The 21,164-nt window shown below is 48.1% G+C and overlaps 1 protein-coding gene across 14 annotated transcripts in view; it reads right to left on the reverse strand.

The window, feature by feature from the left end:
- LOC123802045 (uncharacterized) overlaps positions 1-16,586 on the reverse strand; it is a 40,374-nt gene extending 23,788 nt beyond the window's left edge. For 12 of the 14 annotated variants that reach the window (XR_015726584.1, XR_015726583.1, XM_087866721.1 and 9 more), the window contains exon 1: positions 16,407-16,586. The gene's annotated coding sequence lies outside the window, so the exon portion shown is untranslated. The remainder of the gene's footprint in view (positions 1-16,406) is intronic. The other 2 variants (XM_087866712.1, XM_087866714.1) reach the window with 1 other exon arrangement.
- Positions 16,587-21,164: the final 4,578 nt, after the last annotated feature.

Genomic DNA, 21,164 nt, shown 5'->3' on the forward strand with positions numbered 1-21,164 from the left:
CAAGAATTTCAGCACGTTCTGCTTATAATCCTATGGATATATTCTATTGTATGAAAGCCAACCCAGGTTGTTGGCAGGACCTCAATACTTTTCAAAGAATAGAAAATTTGGCAAGTTGCACTTGTCCTTGTCCTCTCCAAAGGCAAGGCACTGGTGGGGGAAGCAAATACAGGGCATTAGGGAGAGAAGGGGACTGATGACAGACAAGACACAAGACAGTGAGGTCTATGGCTCAATGATCAATATCATTGATCAATATCATTGATCCAGAACCAAGCCAGCACCATCAAAGCTTGAGCAACCTGGACAAGAAGGAGGAGCCAGGAGAAAGCCAGGTTCAAGAACTTGATCTAACATCTGGAATCCAGGAATTACCACTGGGAAACAGAGGTAGCCATCAAGGAGATCTTCATAACCCTATTCAGGAGAAATAGGGCATGTTAGGACCCAAGAACAAGTGACCTGACAACTCTGGGATGAGATGCTCATGTCCCCAGTGGCTTACATATCAATACCTCCCTTGTAAAAATACAAGCTATTTTTATCTTTTCTTAGAGTACCAAGAACAACCTAGGAAAAGTTGGTTTTTATGGAACACAATTCTTGTAGCAAAGACACGGTCACTGATTTGGTCAGATGCCAAATGAATTACAAGCAAGGATTAAAGTCATCTTAGCCAGTGAACAATTGCTTCTTCACCGATTTGTTTATAGTTTATAAATACCTTTGAAAGAAAGCATCTCAAGAAAAGGACTGGAAATAGTCAGAGGGACCCAAACAAGTCCTACTTTTAGGTTGGTAATTAGACCCAGTTTGCTGACTCTTTTATTCTTTTTGGATACCTAGCATCTGAATCTTTTTTTAGTGTTAGGAGAAATTTCACCAGAGAAAGAATGGGCATCTCCTCAAGACCCTGGGCTTTGAAACTTTGGGAGACCCTCTTTTTAAAGGATAAATGCTTTGGTAATAAGATAGTGGCATTGTATCAGCAGCAAATACACACATGCATTTAAATATGGGGAAATGTGGAAAGTTAAGTGCAGCCTGATATTGGATAATCAAAGAATGGGGTATTGAAGGAAACCTGTTTGTTGGCTTGTTTTGCTGCTTAGCAAGTGAATTACCCTCAGCTATCAAAGCCCAACGCTCCCAATGTGATGGTGTTTGGAAGTGGGGTCTTTGGAGATAATTAGGTCATGAAGGTAGAGCCCCGTGAATGGAATTAGTGCCCTTACAAAAAGAGACGCAAGAGAGATGACATCTCTCTCCACCACATGTGCACACAGCAGGAAGGTGGACATCTACAAACCAGGAAGAGAGTCCTCACCAGGAGCTGAGTCTGCCAGGACCTTGATCTTGAGCCTCCAGATCTGTGAGAAAATAAACTTCTGTTGTTTAAGACACCCGATCTATGGTATGTTTGTTATAGCAACCTGGACTGACTAAGACACTGTCCTGAGAGTGACAAATCACTGCCTTATGAGTTTTAGCAGGGGCAGAGCCCACCCACTACTCAAAGGCGGTTAAGAACCCAGGATCCTGTTCCCAGCCTCACTCATAGTTAGCAAGTGCACATGACACAGCATCTGCCAGACGGGATGTACAGATAGGGGCTGGAGGAACAGTCCCAGTTTTTGCAGCAGGACTCTGGAAGTGGTGTCCAGAGATTTGGCCATGTACACAATCCTGTGATCCTTTTATACTTCTGTGAGATACCCTGTACCCTTGTCACAAGCTTTCTTTCTGAGTAAATTAGTTGGAGTTGGTTCCTGAGCTTTCCAACTAAGAAGCCAGATTGCTAGACTATGAAAATAGTAACATGCTATGCAGTAATGAGAACGACACTGTCTTCTAAGATGCTTCGTTTAACCTCAATGAATAACCAAGATTTTCTTCGTGAAATCTGTACTTTCTAAAGACCTAGGTATGAATTTGTCTTATCACCTATACAAAATATGATATATAAATTAGATGACATCAACTGGCAGCAAAATTGTCACGAAATTTAAAAATACAAACAAGACTTTTGAAAATAGCCCCATTAAGTTTGCGTTCTCCCCTTCTCATTGAAATCTCTTAGAAACAGCAAGAAAATCAAACTTTACCTTGATTAGAACTAGGATTTAGCTAAAACACCAAATCAAAAAATAGGTGAAGTATATGGAGGTTCCTGAGTGGCTCAGTAGGGTGAATATGCCACTCTTGTTTTTGGCTCAGGTCATGATCTTGGGGTCGTGAGATCAAGCCCTGTGCCAGGCTCCATGCTCAGTGCAGAGTCTGCCTTCCTCTGCTCCTCCCCCTGCTCACTCTTGCTCTCTCTTCTCTCTCTCTCTAAAATAAATAAATAAATAAAATCTTCAAAAATTAGGTGAAATATAAAAAAGCAATAAAATGTGAGCAGGAATGTAGGGGAAAACAGTGTTAGAGAATGTGCCCATGGCTGCAGGTCCCAAAAGAGTCAATAAAGTACACGTACCCAAGTAAAAACCAAAATCCTTTATTGTAATATCAAAATCCTTTCTGATGAAGAAAAAAAAATGTATTACCTTCTCTGTACTCAGTTTGGGTCTGAAAAACAGTGGGCTGAGCTCCATAAGCAATCCCAGACACAGGGAAAAGGTATCTGCAACAAACCACCAGGCCATGTGGCCAGGTTAAAAAGAGAGACTTCACTCTGTGACCAGACCTACAGGTGACTGCACTAGCAGGTGGGAACAAGTGGGCCCCGAAAGATGCACACACATTAACTACAACCATCCCTGGGTACAGCCCTGGCTCTCCTCCATTGAACCTGAAATAAAGAACTCATCCATGAAAAATACCCTTATGCAGAGATGAGTAATCAAAAGTAACAGATGCTTATAAAGATATCACAATAAATGAAAAATGAGAAATCTCACAAAAAATGAATAGCAGATGAATATCACTCACCAGAAAACATATTGCTTCTGAGCAGAATACAAATACTGAATTTTACATCATAAAGTATGAAGATTTAATGAAGTCCCTGCCAATATAAAACAAGACAACAAAGTAGATATAAGAGCTCAACAAAGATATAGCTAGAGAAAGAAGACAAACCATGATGAGCTGACAGAAACCAGAAAAGGTCAGAAACAGCACAAAAGACTATAGATGGAGTCCATCTACAATTTATCTGGACCCTCGTCCACACAAATTCTCAAATGTCCACTAAAACCATGGTTCCAAACTTGCCCACAGACCTTATATATAATATTTCCTTCCCTGTGAATTGCTTCTGTATACATGTACTGTAGCTACCAAACTGACCTAGTTCTGCAGGATTTGTCTTCTTTTGAGTTGTTTTATGCTGAAAAAGCTATGAGAGGTTTTCACCCTCATTTCTATATGGCTTCTCACGATTACTTCTCCTGTGACTGTTTGAATTGTTAAGCAATCTTTGAATATGCTAGGTATGTGAATAGGAAGATGAGAATGCACAAAACTCTTCTCCTCGATCTCATGGTCTTCCCTGGCTCTCTCACGAGTTGGAGCTTTCTTCTGGATGATTGCCACTTCCTTCACATGTGTCTCCCGGTTTGCTTGGTGTTTCTTCAACAGATCCCTACAATGCCGAACCTCTCCACATGCGAAACAAGGCTCGGTCACTCTTTGTAGTTTTACTCCATGGGATGGTTCTTCATCATAAATGTCCTGTGTTGGGCCTCAAAGAGATATCTGTACACTCATGTTCACAGCAGCATTTTTCACAGTAGCCAAAAGGCAAAACGACACAAGAGTCCATCAAAGGATGAATGGATAAGCAAAGTGTGGTCTCTGCAGACGATGGAATGTTACTCAACCTTTACAAGGATGGAAATTCTGACACATTCTGCACCATGGATGAAGCTGAAGGGCACTGTGCTCGTTCAAGTAAGTCAGCCACAGAAGGACAAATCCTGTGTGATTCCACTTACGTAAGTATCTAAAGTGGTCAAATTCAGGGGGACAGAAAGAATGGTGGTTGCCAAGGGCTGGGGGAGGGGATGGGGAGTTAGCATTTAATCAAGACAGAGTTCCAGTTGGCAAGATGAGAAAGTTCTGGAGGTGGATGGTGGTGATGGTTCCACAACAGTGCGAATGCACTTCCGGACCGCACACTTAAAAGTGGTTAAAATTATAAAGTTTACGTTATGTGTATTTTACCACAAATAATTTTTTAAAAATTTTTTAATGCCCCAGGTGGAAGCTGATTTTTCTCATGCCAGCAAGGTTCCCAAATCTGAATAATTACCTTGATAAAAACTTTTTTTGACCCTTCATGATTTATCCCTTTGACCCAGCTGGGACCTCTCCCTCAACCTGGTGACAAGCTCTCGATCAAGGAAGGCTGTCCCCAAGTTAAACCGTGGCAGTGGCTGGATCCAACCTGGGTTCCAGAGTCCCCACAACCCCTGCACTGTGCTGCCCCTCCAATGATGTACATTCAAATAGGCTCTCAAATGCTCAGAAACTTCTGGAAGCTCTGTCTAGGAATTGTGGGCAGGTTTTTCCTGAGCCTTGATGTCTCTTCCCTGGGCACAAAGGGTGCTGAGGACTTGCCCACCACATTCCCTAAGCACTCTTTCCCCACAAATTGCCAGCTCTTTTTTTCTCCAGACTGTGGATGTTTCTAACTTTTGCTATTATAATTGCCCCTACAGGGAGCACACTTGTAGCTACATCTTTACTCACTTAATTATTACTTTAGAATAAATTACTGGAACTGGAATTCTTGATTCAAAAGGTATGTGCATTTTAAAGGTTTTTGATACATATTGCCAAATTGCCCTCCCAGAAATGTTGTACAAATGTGCACTCAAACCAGCAGGGTATACAAGTCCCAATTTCCCTACACACCCCGCAAAACCGGGTCTTAGCTTTTTGTTTTCCTCAGCTCTGGCCGATTGCTCTGGTTTAAAAAAAAGAAAAAGAAAGAAAGAAAGAGAGAAAGAAAAAAGTATCTTATTGTGTTTGCATTTGCATTTCTATGATCGCTGGCAATGTTGAGCACTTGTCATATATTTATTAGCCACTTCTGGTTTCGTCTTTTGTCCGCGTCCTTTGTCGGTTTTCCCATCGAGGCGCCCATCTTCTCCTTAATGATTTATAAAAGCTCTAAGCGTACCTGCTTTGCTGAAGCGGGGCCCAGCTGCGCTCCGCACCCTCTCTGGTTGCTATGCAGATGTGCCAGTGGCGCGACCAGTCTCCATGGCCACAGATGCCCGGGTCTCAGCGAGGAGCGGCGTGGGGAGAGCGTTGCCATGGCGATGCTACCCAAGCGGTGCCTGGCCCCCCCTCCCCCTCGCTGAGCGGCTTTCCTGGCCCAGGGGCCACCAGCCCAAGCAAAGGCTTTGCAGCTGTAGGGAAGGAGGCCTAGGGAGGCTCGTGCCCTGAGAGAGCCAGGGACGAGTTTCCTGTCTGCACAGTAATGCCCAGCCAAGTGTCTGGCAGGCCTGGTCGCAGAGAGCTGGCCACCCAGACTTCAGGAGTCAGAAGTTTAGACTATTTCTTCCCTAAATATGGAGATGTGTGATAAGATTCAAAGAATAAGCTACTCATTGCAAAACTTACATCACGTCCCATGGCCAGACCAGACCATTTGTAATGCACTAAATGAATATTTTAGTTAAACTGTTGGAATTATCTTGTTATGAGCGCAATTGTGGCACATTATTTGTGTGAAGTGTGCTTAAAGTACTAATTTGTTAAAATAACCATTTAAAATATAGACTAATTTTTTAAGCCATTGAGGCATGCCATCGTGTTTTAATATGCCAAAATCCTGAAAGAAAACAAAAACAAAAACAAAAAAACTGGAAGTGCCTCTCTCAGCCTTGGAGAGGGCCTGTCCTCCCATTTTATGAGCTGAATCACGTCCCTCCATGAAATTCGTATCCGAAGTCCTAACCCCTAGTACCTCAGAATGCGACTGTACTCGGAGATGGGACCCTAAAGAGGTAAGTAAGTTGAAATGAGGTCATTAGTGTGCGTGCTGTCTAATGTGACTGGTGTCCTTATAAAAGAGGAAATTTGGACACAGACGTGCTCAGAGGAAAGACCACGTGGAGACACAGGAAGAAAGATGGCCATCTACAAGCCAAAAGGAAAGGCCTCAAATGAACTGATCCTTCTGAGGCTTTGATCTCAAACTTCCGGCCTCCAGAACACTGAGACAGTACACTTCTGTTGTTTGAGCCACCCAGCCTATGGGGGGATTTTGTTACGGCGACCAGAGGAAACTAATGCACCCCATATCATCCATTTCACTTTATCAGCACCACGGGGAGCTGGTGTCATGATCAAACCCATTTACTGATGCAGACACAGGCGTTCCAGGAGGTCAGAGGGTATGTGGAGAGAGGGACTGGAGTCAGGATTCAAATCTGGGTCAGCTCTTCTTTGGCAACTGTGTTCCGCCCACTGCATACACTTTCTGAAAAGATTCTGACACTTTTCCTAGGAGGTGGGAAGCCTGCACCAACCCCTTCATTCCCTTGCTTATAGGTGGGGAAACTGAGATAGAGGTTGACATCTTCTGTAAGTTCAACACTGCTCCACCTCTTTAGAGAAGTTGGAAGGAAAGACTCCCCTCTCCTCAAACACCCCCAGCCCTGGGCAGTCCCTTACAGGTCTGGACGAAGGTTACTTGTAGCTTTTGCATTCATGGATTCATTCATTCCATTACCTGACCCGTATTTATTGAGCACCTACTATGTCTCCAGCACTGGTCTAGGGAGACAGCAGTGAACGAGAAAGACAAATCCCTGCCTCACAGAGCTCACCTTCTAGGGGAGACAGAATATACCCACGTAACCTAGTAGAAGAAGATCATTTTAGGGAGTTGTAATGCTAGGATAATACAAGCTACAGGATAGAGAGGGGCTGAGGCAGGGGGTGACTTGAGATCGGGTGGTCGGAGAAGCTGACATTTGAGCTGGGACCCTAATGATCTGGAGCAGCTAACCATGTGAAAGGTTGGAGGAGGCATGGTCCAGGTGGAAGAAACAGCAAGTGACATCCCCAAGGCTGGAGTGAGCCTGGAGGTCCAGGCAGAGTAAGGAGGGCAGTGTGGCTGGGGCATGCTGACAGCATAGGGGAGAATGGGAGATGAGGGTGGAGCTATCTCAGGTCCCAGGAGCAATGAGGACCTCATCTTACCCCACCCTCAGGAGAACAAGCTGGGAAGAATCCAGCCCCCAGGCCCTGCCCCTGCCAGCGCTGTCCACCTCATGGGTTGCCCCCTGGGAGGCAGCAAGAGACGTGAGGAAGAACATGAATTTTGGAGACAGAACTAAATTGGAATCTCCGCTTTGAACCAGCAAGTTATGTGACCTTGAGTATGTCAGTTTGTAGGGGACACCACCCTGTGCAGCCCAGATCCCCACTTCTGAACCAAGGCACTCATTCCCCCAGAAGCTGGAGGTGTTGAAGGTGGACAACTGGTGGCTGGGTCCCTGGGAATTGTCCTTGGATGGTGGCAGCTGCTTTGCCCAAAATCATGCCCCTCCCAGAAAGGAGGGGGAAATGGGAGTGGGCATCCCACATCCAAGAACTAGATGATGAAGGGTCCAAAGTCCTGGCCCCTAATTAGGAGAGAAGGACCACCCTGCAGGGTTATCCCTAGCTGGTCCTGGCTGAGACTGCGTGGCAGCCACATCACAGCCCAACTGCTTACTCTGACCAGTCCTGCTTGCCTCGCTCCCCTTGGTGTCGGTCCCGCATTCACTCCCTGTTAAACCTCCCACATCTCGTAGTTCATTTCCCAGGAAACCTGACCTGAGACACACTCCATCTCTGAGATACAGTTCCTCAGATGTACAGTGGCCATACGGAGTCATAAAGATGAAGAGATGAGGTATGCAAAGCTTCTTTGTATGGTAAGAACATGGTAAGTCTTCAATAAATGTTGTTTTTCCCCTTATCTGACTCTTACATGTATTTCTATTTCCCACGGGGCTCAAGCCAAAGTCTCACGTGCAGTATGTGCTCAATGTGTTCTGGATTGAGACAATACCCAAGATATGACCAATGCAGCACTCATCACACTTATCAGAACATGAGGGAGAAACTGTTCATTGTCCCCAATATCCACTGTCACCTCTCTTTCATGGAAATAGAACTCTAGATTTTAGCTGGATACTGGGTTCCCCAGGATAAATATTATATTTCCCAGCATCCCCTGGAGCTAGCTGTGGTCATGTGCCTAAATGCTAGCCACTGAAGCATAAGCAGAAATAATGTGTGCAACTTTGAATGTGTTCTTAAAATGAAGGGTAATGCTTTCCTCTTTCCACTGGCTGGAAAGCAGATGTGATGGCTGGAGCTAGAGCAGCCACCTTGGACCACAGAATAGCAAAGCAACTATAAAACTGTCATATGTACCCTGAGCTGAATGCTCATTGGCTGTGCCCATCATGGCTTACTTCAGTGAGTCTTTTACCTCAAAGAACCTCACTATTTGCATATGTAAAATGAGAACAAAATTCTAAGTGAAACCATATGTGATGAGTTTTACCCAATTTTACCCAGGGAGGAAAAAAATCCCTTAAACAGTAGGGTCTGGGACTGTTAGAAAGTCTTAATTCTAAGTTAACTCCTTCTTAATTAACTCATTGTGTTTCTATTTGCTTTGGGGATATGATCTTCCTTTCCTTGGAGTGTTAGAGATGTAGTAGGACGAAGGAAAAGCCCAACTGGTAAAGAAACAGATCTCTCCCTCTCAAAGGGAACATTGAATTCATGTAAATTAAGTGTGAGCCTGCCAGGATTCCAGCAAGGCAGACCAGAGACCCCAAGGCAGTCCCCATGCTTGCTACTCTGTGATAGTTTGAAATGCCCTCAGAACTTCAGGCTCAGTGGGAAGGTCTGGTCCAGTGGAGGTGATGCTGGAGTTGTGTAGCCTATGGTCATTGAAGAGGAGTAAGGACTTTCCTGGGGAGCAGAACGTCCTGGTCAGTGGTATAGATATGAGCATGAGCATGGCAGGGTGGGATAGAATGGACACTGGCCTGGATGGAGGAAAGTGTCTTTGGGAAATTTGGGAAGAGGACAAATCCATAGGTTTTAGAGGACAATCAGTGAATGCATGAAGTTAGCCTGAATTAGATGTGGTATCAGTGAATCTAAGGCCTGGCTTTCCTGTGGCCTGGACACCAGCCTGTCCATCCCAGCCCCCTTCCAGCTGCCCCCCTGCCCCCACCCAGCCTTTGGGATTCAAGGGACCTTTCACAAGAGCTCAGCTCTGTTCTATGCACCCTACGGGTATTATGCGAAGTAGGCCATGTTTACAATTTTCAGAAGAATGTGTTGGCATAAGAATTGAACAATTAGAGCAGAAACCCAGTATGAATACCAGTCATGTATATATCAGAATCTTGAGGGAAAGCAAGGTAAAGGATACTCTAGACAGTTGCAAAAAGCTCTGACCTTTGGGACTACCACATACGGAATGAGGGTAGAAGTACTTTCCTTGGTCCTCCCACTAAAGACTGCTCAAAGTCACGGATGTTATATATAAACACTGAAAAATGGAGAAAAGAAAGCAGACCCACTGGGGACCTCAGGGCCCAAGGAATGAAATGGTGGCGAGTTCTCTGAGTCTTCTTTATTCCTCACATACCCCAGCTTGGATGCTGGGGTAGTTGGTAAACTAGAAACACCAATAGGGTCAGAAAAAATCCCCAAGAGACGTCTGTTCCTTCTAGTCCAACAACCGAAAGAAGTAACCAAGAAAACTCACAGACAACAGCTGGGCTCTACCACTGCATACAAACAACACAGAAAAAAAATGAGGTCTCACCTCCACTCTGGCCAGCAGAAGCCAGATTTCCACCCTCACCTAGTTGTAATGAGGTGAGCCCTCTCCTCGCCAAGGTGGCATTAGAAGGTAACGGAACTGGGACTTTTGCCACAGCCTAGCAAGCACAAGGGACCCACCCTGAAATGTCAGTGGAGGCCATGACAGAACGGTAACAAGGTGTTCCTCCTAGCAAGGGCTGCAGTAGCAGAGGAAAGCCCAGCCCTGCTAACTGGAATAAGAACCTCCCCCTTCCCCTAGTATCAAAGGAAGCACAGTGGGACACTGGACTTCCACCCTCACCTGGCAATAATGAGACAACATCCCACCATCCCTACCAGAACAGCATCAGAGGAGATGTTTTAAATAAAGCTCAGAATCTCATAGCATATGTCCCCAAATGTTCAGGTTTCAATCGCAAGTCACTCCTCATACCAAGATCCAGGAAAATCTCAACCTGGATGAGAAAGAACAACCAAAAGAAACCAATCAGAGGATACAGATGTTAGAATAATCTGACAAAGATTTTAAAGCAGCAATATGAAAATGCTTCAACAATGAACACAATTGGAACAAGTGAGAAAATAGAAAGTCTCAGCAAAGGCATAAAAGCTGTAAAGAAGACTTATTTCATAACTGGGTGATGGGCATTAATTAAGGAGGGCACTTGATGTAATGAGCACTGGGTGTTATATGCAACTGATGAATCACTAAACTCGACCTCTGAAACTAATAATTTAAAAAAATCTGTAAAGAAGAACCAAATGGAAATTTTAGAGCTGAAAAATACAATAACCATATTTAAAACTCAATGTATGGGCTCAACAGGACAGAGGGAACAGAGGAAAGAATTTGTGAACTTAAAATAATAGAAATTACTCAATCTGAACAACAGAGAAAAAAATAGACTTAAAAAAAATGAACAGAAACTCAAGGACCTAAGAAAGGGACTAGAACAGAAGATCTAGCATTTGCGTGATCAGAATCCCAGTAGGAAAAAAAAAAATCAAGGCAGGACTGAAAAAGCTATCAAAGAAACAACGGTTTAAAAATTCCCAAATTTGGTAAAAGACATAAACTTACAGATTCAGGAAGCTGAGCAAACCCCAAACAGGATAAACCACAATAAATCTATGCTAAGACGTAGTATATTAAAACTTCTAAGAACTAAAGACAAAGAAAAAAATCTTGAAAGCAGTGAAAAAGAAATGACATCTTACATATAAGGGGAAAATAATTCGAATGTCAGCAGATTTCTCATCAAAAACCACGGAGACTAGCAGAAAATGGCACAACATTTTTCAAGTGCTGAAAGAAATGTCAACCTGGAATCTTATATCCAGTGAAAATATCCTTCAGGAATGAAGAAGAAATCAAGACATTCTCAGAAGAAAGAAAGCTAAGAGAATTTGTCACCATCAGACCTATCCTAAAGGAATGATTAAAGGAAGTTCTCTAAACAAAAAGGGAAAAAATGATAAAAGAAGGACTCTTAGAACATCAGTAGAAGAAAGAGCATAGTAAGCAAAAGTCTAAAGAAATACAATAGACTTTATCTCCTCTTTAGTTTTCTAATTTGTGTTTGGCAATTGAAACAAAAATCATAACACTATCTGATGTGATTCTCAATATATGCCAAGAAAAAAATAAGACAATTATATTAGAAATTGGAAGACTAAAGGAATGTAATGGGATTTAAGTCTCTATACTGTACTCTGGCTGATAAAATGGCCACATCAGTGAACTGATAAGTTACATATGCACCGTAGAATACCTGGAATATGCTAAAAAGCCTATATAAACAGAGACATTGAAAAGCACTATATATAAGTCAAAATGGAATTTTTTAAATGTTCGAGTAACCCACGGGAAGGAAGAAAAAGGAAAACAGAGAAATTAAAAACAGGAATAAAGAAAAGACAAAAAAAATAAAATGACAGACCTAAAAATCTAACATATAAATAATAATATTAAATATAAATGGTCTAACACACCAGTTAAAGACAGAGATTGGCACAGTGGACAAAACAACAGCAACAACCACAGCAAAACCTGCATGCTGTCTACAAGAAAGTCACTTCTGATTCAACGATATAGGTAGGCTGAAAGTAAAAAGGTAACAAAAGATAGTGACAATACCAACTGCTGGAGAGGGTGTGGAACAATACGAATTCTCACCGCTTGCTGGCAGGAATGTGAAACAGCACAAAAACTCTGGAAAACATTTTGGCAGTTTTTTATAAAACTAAATGTACTTTTACTATACAACCCAAAAATCGTACCCCTGGGTATTTATCCCAGAGAAAAGACATCTGTGTACACACAAAAAGTTGTACAGAATTGTCCATAGGAGCTTTATTTATAATTGCTGAAAACTAGAAAGAACTCAGACGTCCTATGACAGGTGAATGTTTAAGCAAACTGTGCCATAACCATACCAGCAATAAAAAGGAACAAACTATTAATACCTGCAACAACTTAGGTAGATTGCAAAGGCATTATGCTGGGTGGAAAAAGCCAATCTCAAAAGTTCACATACTTATATAAAATTTGTGAGACGACACAACTGTAGAGATGGGGTGAAATTAGTGGTTGCCGGGGTTAGAAATGGTAGAGGGGGGTTGGTTACGACAGTAAGGGGCAGCGTGAGGGGGATCTTTGTGGCCAGAGAAGCTTCTTTTATCTTGATCACAGTGACAGTTACACAAATCTACATATGATAAAGGACATGGAACTAGACACACATCATAGAAATGTCAATTTCTGGGTTTAGTGTTATACTATAGTCAGGTAAGATGTTGCCTTGGGGAAGCTGGGTGAAGGGTACAAAGGATCTCTTTATGTTATAGTTGTACGTCCTTTAATTTTAGGTTAATTTTGAAATAAAAAAATTAAGAAAAAGATTAGAATGCAAAATTACTTTCTTTACTTTGACTGCATCCATATGTATTCATAAAGATAATCAGGAGAACCCAAAGATTTGTATTTAGGTTTAAAAAAAGTTAACAGTGAAGATGCTGTTTTCATGGTTTATTATTTTGTCAATCTGTAATGAAACACTATTAAATTGGAAAAAATTGGTTCCATTTGGTACACAAGTAAATGAAAGCATGTGTGTATTCACTTCCTCATTCCATCAACACTGCGTACCAAAAAAGAAAAAAGTATCTGGCATCTTCAGCAATTTCCAGCAATTTCCCAACCTGAGATACAACAGCAACCCCCTAATTCTCAGAAAGCAGTCGGTACACAAGCGATCCGTAACTGTTGATTCTCCAGCCCTTCCAACAATATTGTAAGCCCCTCCCCCCCATATTCAATCCTTTTCTGTTTGGGCAGGAAAGGGGTACCTTGCCCAAATAATCCTGACATGATGTGTGTGCAAACTGCCTGCACCAGGGCGGGAACCACTGGAAAGCACAAGTCTGGTGGTGCCACTCCCCTTGCACGGGACCATGAAGTCTTCTGTTTGCCCTTCGTCCTTCTACTGGGAACTCGGGACATCCTTCCCTGTCTGGCTTCATCTCCTGTACTCCCTGTGTCCCCTCCAGGGCAGTTCCAGGTTCTTTCCTCTCCCTGCCTTTTTCTGCTTCTCCTTCTGCTCAGAATGCTGTTGCCTGCTCCTTTTCCACGGTGAACCAATCTGTCTCTGGTCAGATTCCGAAGAAGCATTGAAGTGCACGAGACGTATTAAGTGTTCCCAGGGGCGTACGATAAGGGCACCGGGAATGTGAAACAGAGCAGGGGAGGAAGCAGGCAAAGTACGCAGGGCCAGGGCTGGAGACACAGGAGTATCTGCTATGCCAGAGGCAAGGGAGTTGGGTTTTCCTACTACTGCTCCCATCACCATTGGCTAAGGGTCTCCTGAGCCTTTGCCACTCTCTGCAGGTAATGGAAGAGCAGCTCCAGGAGCTCAAGAGAAGCCTTTCCAAGAAGGGTCACAGGTGTGTCTTCTGGAAGCAAAAGCACAAGGGAGCCAGGGAAGGGGTGCTCAGAGATGAGGAAGGGTGCATGGGGATCAGATCTATGGCCAAGATATTATCCCTGCTCATCCAGAGCCAATGTCACCTCCTCTGCAAACCCCCGCCCCAGCCAGAATGTGCAGCTCCCCACAGCACCAGCGTCCCTCCATATCCTATCCCACACCCCACACTGGCCCTCATAAGGCTGGATTGGATGGCAGACCCCAGGCCGGACTCTCCCCAGAGATGGAAATGGGCGGCTTGGTGGTTTATTTAGAACGCTGGGAACACCCTCCCTTGAAGGGAAACGCCCAAAGAAGTCCCACAAAGCTAACTTTCATTCTAAGCAGCAAACTAGAGCTCACATCCAAAGACATCCATGAACATTGTACCTTTAGGCATCACCAACCTTAAACAAACATTTCCATGTATCTCTGCTGCATGTTACAGTTTGGATTACCAGGCAGAGGTGGGCTGCCTGTGACAGACCCAAACACATCCTGGAAGCTGGTTCTATCTACGTCCCACTCAGGACACTGCTAACTGTAAATAAAAGACAAGGTCACTGAGAGATGCCACCGCAATCATTCTGTCTTCCCCGGAGACTGTGAGCCCTTTGAGGATGGGGCTTACTCCGATTTCTCTGTACCAGCGGAAACCGGCATTGAAGCTGGCCAAAGAAGTAGGGGTCAGAGACATTTTCTCTTAAACGCATGAGTGGGTGCTATGTCCAGGGTCCGACTATTTTCAGAGGAGCAAGATAAGGAGGTGTCTGTATGCAAGATCCCACTTCCAAAGCCAGCGGTTTGGCAGACTCTCCCCACAGCCTGATCGGATCTGTGAAACAGCCTGAGACCCTCACCAGCATGAGCTGTAGGCAGAGAGGCAGTGGGCGCCTTCCCTGGGTGCTGGGAGGCCCTGTGTTCCCCTGCCGCAATCCTTTCTTTCTAGAATATTCCCTGGGCCCCTCCCATGTGCCAGGTTCTAGGGACACACAGCAAACAAAACGGACAGTCCCTTGGTGGCCATGGCACGATGCTGAGCTACTCCCTCTGCCTCAGTGTCCTCGGTTGTAAAAAGGAGATTATAATAGCTCCTACGTCACAAGGTTGCTCCAGGGGTAACAGATTTAAAATGCATCAAGGGCTTGAACAGTGCTTGGCACATAGTAAGTGCTAAATAAAACTGCCTTGAATTTTGTTATTATTATTTATTAATAGTTTTATTTTTACTTTATCAATAACTTGTTCAATAGGGTCATCTTAGAGAGGGAGAAGCACGGCAGGTGGGACAGAGCAGGGGTGGGATGCAGGTGGTTGGGAGGGGCGTCGCCTTAGATGGACAGGCCTAGCCAAAGCCATTGCAGCTGAGTGATACTCTCCCTGAATGGTGCAGTGAGCTCCATGGAGCCCTGGAGGAAGCATGTGCCAGGCAAAGGGAAAGGCCGTGCAAAGGCCCCGAGGAAGACTCAGTCTGCCCTGTTGGCCAGCGTGGCTGGAGCATGGGGAAGGAGTGCACTGGAGAGGAGGGTGGGGTGAAGCCAGGTCTAACGGGGCACTGGGAAGCACAGGGAGGCATTGAGAGTTGTTCCCTCTCCTGCCCTCCCAGGATCACCAGCCCTTCACCCCAAAGCTGCAGTTGAACGCTCTTCTCCTCTGGCTTCAGGGGAAGGAAAGCGCATCCCAGGAGGCGCAGATGTGAGTGTCCCCCAGTCTGCTGCAGGGTGGGTTTGTCCTCACCAGACATGCTCAGCACCAGGCCTCAGGCTGTGGAGCCCAGACCCACCAGATGGTGCACCCAGTGTTCACACCGATCTCATTCTCGCACCCCATCCGGCAGAGGCCCGCACAAGGCTCCCTGGGGGATGGGGGGGCCGTGTGTGGGAGCAGCGAGGGTGCCAGCCCCAGGAGGAAGGTGGGGGTGGAGGGGCTGACCAAGAGAGAGAGCTCTACAGTGACAAGGGATGAGCTGGTGGAGGCAGCCCTTCAGGGGGCCTGCGGTGGGCTGGGAACAAGGCTAGAGACCCTCCCCCTGCAAGCACCACTCTTCTTTCACAGACACACCGGCTTTGTCTTCGAGACCACCGGCTGACTGGAGTCCCTCGGTTGCTAGGTGACGGGAACTGCTGGGAGGGGAAGATGGGGAGCAAGGCAGGGTCTGGTGGGCCCCACAGTAGGGGGCCCTGACCATCCAGACCCTGGCAGAACGCACGAACCACCTCCACACAGCCCCACAGGCACTTGGGGACCCCCCCCCCGGCAGACAGGCTCTGAGAATCGCAGACACACCCCCACAGATGCACCCAGCAACCCCCCTGCAGAATCACACCCACACCCATCAAACCAAACCAAAACAATCACATGCTCGTACACAAATACACACCCCCGCACGGATCCGGCAGACGCTGAGCTCCCCGCGACAGACAGGTCTGACCCACACAAACAGGTACAGCTGCGCCCCTTGGCCCCGCGGGAGCTGAAGGGAGGCAAGGGGCTCACCGCGCTGCCCTGGCCAGGGCTGGACGCACAAAAGGGGCTGCCCCATAGCCCGGGGCAGGGAAACTGGGACACCCAAGAAAACTCACTTTCAGCACTGCCCACACGGTCACACCCTCCAGGTACACTTCCCACCCCGCCCCCACTCACCCTGGGTCCCAGATGCCAGCCCCCCTGCAGGGGTCACCTTCAGTCCAAATCCAGGGCCTCGACTTGGTGTCTCCAGCCAGCTCCTCACTGCACCCCATCTGTTCATTTACGTGTGCCTTAAATGCATGTTCACTGGGTGCTCCGGGACACAGCTGTAAGGAAGTGCCCTGCCCTTGTGGCATTCAGAGTTTGGTGGAAAATGAACACATCGTGCTTGTAACAGGAAGCCTTGACCTAGTTTGGGGGGCAGCGCCCCGGGGAGATGACATTTGAGCTGGGGTGGATGTGGCCAAAGTGGGGAGATTGCACAAAGAGTGTGCAAAGGTCCTGAGGACAAAGAGGATGTGGGGGTGCAAGGGACAGAGCAGAGACCAGGGCATAAGGAGCAAGTGAGAGGAGAGTGACAGGGCCGAGGTGAAACTGGGGTCAGCAGGTGAACCTGGCGCCTGGTCAGGATTTCACTGTATTCTAAATGCAGTGGGAGCCATGGAAGAATCCAGGCAGGCCAGTGCTGTGAGTTCTGGGTGAAAGTCTAGAGGGAACACTGTGGTGGGGGGAGAAGGGGAGGCACAGCAGGAATGGGGAGGGCCAGATTTGAGCCCTATGGCTACATGGCTGACGTGGGATCATGTGCCTGGGCATACGTAGGGGGGAGGGGGGAGGGGCAGCACTCATAGGGGCTCCAGGTTTCCAGCTCAGGCAACAGGATAAATGGGGGGGGGGGCTCACTGACATGGAAATATTGCAGGGGTGGGGACCACGGCCAGGCCAATCCCAGAGCCCTCTCTACCTGGCCTGTGTCACACCACTCCCCACCGGGACCACCACCTCTGTTCCCAGCAAATCCAAACTCTTCCTCCATTCCTTCAGCACAAGCCCGTGCCTGGCCACGTGAGCATAGGCACCAGGCCCTGCCCTTCCGGGCCTCCGGTGGGCAACTCGCACCTGTACTCTGATCAGCACCTCGTCCTGAGGGAGGCTGGCGGCTGCGGGGAGGCCTGGAAAAGACAAGGCTTCCTGGGGAGCAGGCGCTCTAGCCTGGTAAAGGTTGGGGTCCGGCATCCCCAAAGTGGAACCCCAGCCCTCGGTGCAGACCAAGCCATAGCAAATGCTACAGAAGTAAGCTAGAACTTCCGTGCGTGCCGACACAGTGTGAGAAGAGAGCGTTAGAACTTCTGTTTTGATTATATGTTTCTCCAAAAAAAAAAAAAAAAAAGAAAGAAAGAAAGAATGCACTCTGCTTATCAGTACATCCTCTAAAGGGAACATGTCACCTTCTCACCTTCGTGTGGCCCTGCAAGGCCCAGGTGCTGCAGGGGAGGGGAGAGGCGGGAGGGGTGGCCTGAAAGGTAGAGGGCATGTGTGCACAGTTGCATCCTCCTTCAGTGTACTGCCGGGGTAAGTGGATTTGTGGATTACAGTCTCTGGTTTTAATTAAACTAACACTAACAAAATGACCAAGTAGCTTAAGAAGTTTCCGGCAAAGGAAATGCGGATTGAATTTAATGCAAGCATGAGCTCAGGACGAAAAAAATAGTAACGCAGACACTTTCCTTCCCTCCTGGAAGGAATGTAGTGAGCACATTACTCAGTCGACACAGTGTCCACTAATCGGCTCTGACGAGAAGCCGAACACAAAAATCACAAACTCCCGGAGAAGGCTATTCGCAATGTGGGTTCACATCTGCGACCGTGAACGCCAGCCTGACCTGGAAGACGTCCCGGGGGATAACAGGTGAAAACACAGGTGGCAGGACAGAGTGTACTTTAAGTCCCATTTGTGATAAAGAACAAAATAATGAGAATAATGTATGTTAACGTATGCACAGAACCCGGAGGGAGGGACACCAGCCCAGGCTCCCCTCCGCAGGGGGGCGTAGCTGCTGTCAGCACCGTGCCTCTCCGCTGACTGGAATCATTACAACGAGCACGTAAGACAATTTTAATAAGAAACACAATAAAGAATCGTTAAGCATCTGATTTTTTAATGCCTCATTTTCAAATAATTTTGGATTTACCCAAGAACCACAAAGATGAAATAGAGTTCCCAAGCGCCCTCCTCGCAGCTTCTCCCACGTGAGCGCGCTGCATAACCACGGCGTGTCCATCGGGACTAAGACGGAGACACCAGTCAGTCGTAGTCCCTGAAGTTCAGGCTTCCCCGCTTACCCACTAACGTCCAGTCCAGGCTCTACGTGCACCTGGCCATCTTGTCTTCCAGTGTCCCGCGGTCTGGGACAGCTCTTCCGGCGTGCCTTGTCTTTCACGACCTTGACCCTTTTGAAAACAGCGCCCAGTTCCTCTGCAGGATGTCGGTGGCTTCCTCATGATTACCCTGGAGCTGTGGGTTTGGAGAGAGAAGACCGCAGAGGTGGACGCCCCTCCCATCACATCACATCAGGGGGTGCGTGCTACCCGTATGGCTGATGGTCGCAGGTGCTGTTGACCTTGAGCACTGGCGAAGGTGGTGTCTGCCAGGATCCTCCACTGTCCAGTTGTATCCAGTTTTCCAGCAGCGTGAAGTTTCTCAGGGCTGGAGGGATCCGGGGCAGGGAGAGAGGCAGGATGGGCCAGGTCCCAGGTGACCTTGACTGTGAGCTCGGACCTTCTCTCAGAGGGAAAGGGAGTCCGAGCCGCGCCAGGCACAGACACAGCAGGGACGGTGCCCATGTGCAGAGAGGGCCCAGGGGCAAGGGAAGATGTAGGGGGCAGCGGGGAGGCCAGAGCAGTGGTGTCCAGGTGACAGGGGTGGAGCTGGAGAGAAGAGGGGGAAAATTCAAGAGCAAGGGAGGGGTAAGACAGAGAAGCCTCTGAGAGTGGTGCTTCTCTCACTGGAAGGAGCAGAAAGTCTTAAAAGTTGCTCTCCTGGGGACATCATCTTCCCTCCCCACCCAACCCCACCTCTGCGCAGAGGTGAGGGCACCGTCTGCTGCCCGCGCATAAACAAACCACGTCTTACCAGCTGCATACAGGTGCCTGCTGGGCTCGCCCGTGTTCTGGGCCTGGTGACGCCCGTGCGGGGAACGGGGAGGTAAGGACGCTGGCCGGGGTGACGCAGTCAGGGCAGGCCAGGCCTGAGGCTGTGGTGAAGCCCAAAGCCTCAATCTTTCCCCAAATCCTGCAGGCCTCTTCCTCCGCCCCAGCCGCGTGAGGTGGACAGGCTGTGCTCCTCCATCCACCCAGGGCCTCCAGGCCCTCCGGTCTCCCGGCCCCTTCAAAACCAGCCCAGGGAAGTCTGCCGGCCCCAGGGGTGGAGTGTGCGGTAACACGTCCTGAGTTATCCTTCGCCGTGTTAACAAACCACTCCAAACTTAGTAGCATAAAGCAGCAATCACTGGATTCCGCTCTGAGTCTACGGGTCAGGAAGCCTGCCAGAGCCCAGCGGGCTGGCCTGCCTCTGTACACGCGTCTGAGACCTCGGCTGGGAAGACTGAAGGCTGCGGAGACGCACGCCGCTGGGGGCTGGAACCATCTGGAGAGCCTGGCACCTGGGCTGGGGCAACGTGAAGGCTGGGTTGGGGATGGGGGCAGATACACGTGGTCCCTCCATGGGGCCCCTGCAGCGTGGGGGCAGGGCTTCCAGAGCAGCACCCTGAGAAGCGCTAGTCCAAGAATCCAGGTGGAATCTTCGGACCTGCTCTTCCTCCTCATTCTACAGATGGTAAGGCGGTCACTAAGGTCCGCCCGGATTCAAGGTCGGGGGTATAGGGGCAGTGGTGGGCCAAGGTCACACGGCAGAAGAGCCTGTGGGGTGGGGGAGGGGGTGTTACGGGACTACGTTTGGAAAAGAGCAACCCCACATCCCTCAGCCCCGTGTCTGCGCAAGCCCAGGCTCCTGCTCCCAGGGTCACCTCCCTACTCCTGACTCCGCTGCACAGTGTGGGCCCAATCCATTCTACCCCCAGTTTCCCCACTGGACACCCCCTTCCCCAAAGCATCTTTTTTTTTTTTTAAAGATTTTATTTATTTATTTGACACGGACAGCCAGCAGAGAGGGAACACAAACAGGGGGAGTGGGAGAGGAAGAAGCAGGCTCATAGCAGAGGAGCCTGACGTGGGGCTCGATCCCACAACGTCGGGATCACGCCCTGAGCCGAAGGCAGACGCTTAACGACTGAGCCACCCAGGCGCCCCTTCCCCAAAGCATCTTGAAGGCCAGAGCTTGCCTCAGGCTGGGTCTCTGCGTTCAGCTAGGGCCATACAAACTCCCCCACCCTGACAGGTGAACTTGGAGTCAGACAGCCTTACGTTCCGGTATCAGCCCTGCCCTGACCTGCCTCACCACCTTGAATAAACGGGTTCTTCTCTCAGGGTTTCAGGCCCTCTGGCCCCAGGCCCCAGGGGTAGTGAGTGCTTCCTTGCACTTTGCACACGCACCTTGGTCGGGTTCACGCAGTGCCCTCCCTCTGTGCACCTCCTTGAGCCTCCCCCTCCTGCAGACCCAGCCCTGCAGGAAGCTTACAGCCCACCCCACTCTGTAACCCAAGCCTGCTGGTGACTGGGGTCCGGCCTCAATGGTGTGCCTGACAGTCCAGCTTCCCCAAGGCCACCCGGAGGCAGGCCGTCCATCAGAGCCTGGAGTGGACACCGCCGGCTGCTCACCCTCCTGTCGGGAGGCAAATACTCCCCCGGCAGGTGTCAGGGGTGCTGGGGGCCCAGCGCTGCCCCCGTGGAGCGCATGTCGCAGGGTAGGAGACCGACAACATACCACAACCAAACGAGTAGAAGAACGTGAGGCAAAGGGAAGACCCCAGCAGG

Source organism: Ursus americanus, chromosome 14 (genome assembly GCF_024610735.1).
Source record: "Ursus americanus isolate L20-20 chromosome 14, mUrsAme1.1.p, whole genome shotgun sequence".
Classification (NCBI taxonomy): Eukaryota; Metazoa; Chordata; class Mammalia; order Carnivora; family Ursidae; genus Ursus; species Ursus americanus.